The following is a 2,812-nucleotide window of genomic DNA, read 5'->3' as shown; positions in this document are numbered from 1 at the left end:
CCATCCATCCATCATCCATCCTTCATCCATCCATCCATCTTGCATTCATCCATCTTCCATCCATCTTTCCTGTATCTATCCATCTATCCATCCTCTAACCATCAATACATCCATCCTCTATCCATGCATCCATCCAGTATCCATCCTCTATCCATCCATCTGTCCATCAATCCATTTAATAATAAATCATTAATCTGGAATCTAGTCATGCACAAAAAATTATTCGTTTCCTACTTTGGACACATCGGGGAATGTCGTATCAGATTGGACCAGACGTCACTGCCGCAAGACATATGTCGTAATCTTCATCCCCTGTATTTTTCGTAATATTTTTAAATCACATTTCTAATCAGCACTTTCCTAGAGAATCAAACAACAACATTTGCATGCACCACAGAATGGAGGGCTGGGAAATGCAAGTGGGCAAGAGAAAGTAACACGCGGGACCGGATTGGGCTGTTGGCTTCTAAATAAAGCGAGATTTTATGCTGACAGAAATTTGCAGCTTGGCTGTGTCTGCTTTGACCAATGGCTCTGCATCCGCCTTGACTAAATATCCAGTAGGCACTTCCTCATTATCAGCTAAAATTCCTCCTTAGTGGGCTGAAGTGATTTAAGTAGTACATTGCCCAACATTATAGAACTTCAAATTTCTGGCCAATGGGCCTCGTTTCTTGCTGAATTTGCAGATCAGTAAGCTAATATCTCTCAGATTACTCATTTGCATGGGTTTTTCTGGTGAGGAAATCACCTTTCACACAAAAAGTTCGGCAAGTCTATTGGCAGTGGGGAATTAAGGTTAAATTATGCAGGAGGTTGAAAATACCAAAGAAGTGTTCCTTTTTAATTACCGAAAAATGCAGTTATTTCCATAATTTTTAATGAAAGATTTCTTTTTGGCAATTTAATAGGAAAAAATTTGCACGCAACTAGAAGGCTTCAATCATGCGGGCCACACATAGAGACCTAAATATCTTCCCAAATTTTCACACTTATTATTCTACGTTAAGCCTTCTTGTAAAAAGTGGTGAATTTATTCTCAAAGATGGTAGTTTTGGCATTTATATGGCTTTAAAATTTTTAGACGACCTTTGGGTGGCTGAAATAATTACAGTAGCATTTTGGCCAAATTTGAAGCAAATCTGATTTAGGCATTTCAGCAATCGTTAATGACATCCGAGTCATTGGAGTTAACCATAAGTTCGCCTTTTGGACGTAAGGCACGACAAACTACAAAGAGGTTGGATAACTGGAAGACAAATTCATGGAGATTGAAGAGCTATATTTAATAAAAAATCCAAAATATTTTGATTTATCACTACTTTGGGCTTAATTGAAGTCGGTTAAACCAATAAACAGTCATTCGTTTTTAAAATCGCAGTCTTACGGCCGTATCAACGCCTACTTTGTCTTGATTAGGGGGAACACGATGCCCTCTCCGTTGCCTCCCTTAACCTTGAAATGGTGGACAAACTTCCCTTTAAACAGCATTACTATAGAGTCGGAGGGAGAATAAAGAGAGGAGGGGAAGAAAAAGTAAAACTCGGGCAGAGTCGCCCTCTTTTCATGCGTGACACGAATCGGTGAAGAGAGTGAGAGAGAGGGAGGCATCCATTTGCCTTTAATGCGGGATACCGAGTCGACACAGCTCAATTTGGGCGCAGGGAAATCTGCGGACAGACGACCATTGAAAGGAGGGAAAAAGTGTATGATGGCTTTTCCCTTTATGGTTAAAGAGAGAGAAAAATTGGAGGAAAGGCGAAGAGCACAAAGTCCCCCAATGACCGCAGAAATTTTAAAGCGAGAGGCAGCAGCTGAAATGCAGCCGCGATCTTACAGCGTCGGAAAAGGCGAGAAGGCTCGCTGTTGAATGGTCTTAAAGTTTCTGCTCTTAGCGTGCCGCATTTCAGGAGTGTCTGCGTTGTTCTCAACTACTTGAAGCGTGAGAAGGAGGAGGGAGGAGGAAGATCACTTCAGCATTCAGGCTGCAGAGCTAAAAGACCTCCAGTCGGAGAGGGCGAGACTAAATGGTCTCCGGAGGCGGGGGCGCAAATTTTTGCCATCTAGGAGCTTGGAATGGACTGCGGAACCCAACCAAAGGAGGTCACTCAAAGACGGTGACACCGGAAGCGTACACAGGAGAGAAGGGCAACATGAATAAGTCAACTGTTCGACTTTGACAAGCAGGTGATGTAAGAGCTTCGCTTTTGCCTTTTTTTAAGGGACGTCATAAAATTGAGGAATGGTGTACTTTAGCCTGCAAAGTACATCCGCCGATTACAGTTTCACAGCGAAGAGGTGAGAAAAAAATTTGAGGAGAAAAGGGGTAAACGTGCTGTAATTGAGGCGATCTTTGAAGCCACGAGGACGATTGAAATGGAAGCGTCATAAGGATGGACAGCAGGGGCACATATCAAAAATCCACCCGCAAAACTAATCTCCATTCATCAATCTATGTAATCCATATCCGCCCTTCCTTGATGTGTTCAATCATCTATTCGCTGGTGGTTTATCCATCCATCCACTCATCCGTCCATTCATCCAGGTTCCGCATATTTTTAACTATCCTGTATCCGTATATCCATCTAAACATCTCGCATCCATTCTTTGTCAGTTCATCCGTCCATTCACCTACACGTTCGTCTATCCCGTATCCATCCTTCCACCCATCCAACTGTCCTGTATCGACACATGGATTCATCCATTTCGAAACCATACTTCCTAGTTCTATCCATCCATCCACACACCGGTCCATCCATCCTGTATCCATCCGATGATTTATGCACCTACCTACCATTCTGTATCCATCCAT

This window comes from Echinococcus granulosus (assembly GCF_000524195.1).
Source record: "Echinococcus granulosus chromosome Unknown EG_S00048, whole genome shotgun sequence".
Taxonomy (NCBI): Eukaryota; Metazoa; Platyhelminthes; class Cestoda; order Cyclophyllidea; family Taeniidae; genus Echinococcus; species Echinococcus granulosus.
The sequence above is the reverse complement of the archived record's forward strand: the minus strand, read 5'-3'. Positions refer to the sequence as shown.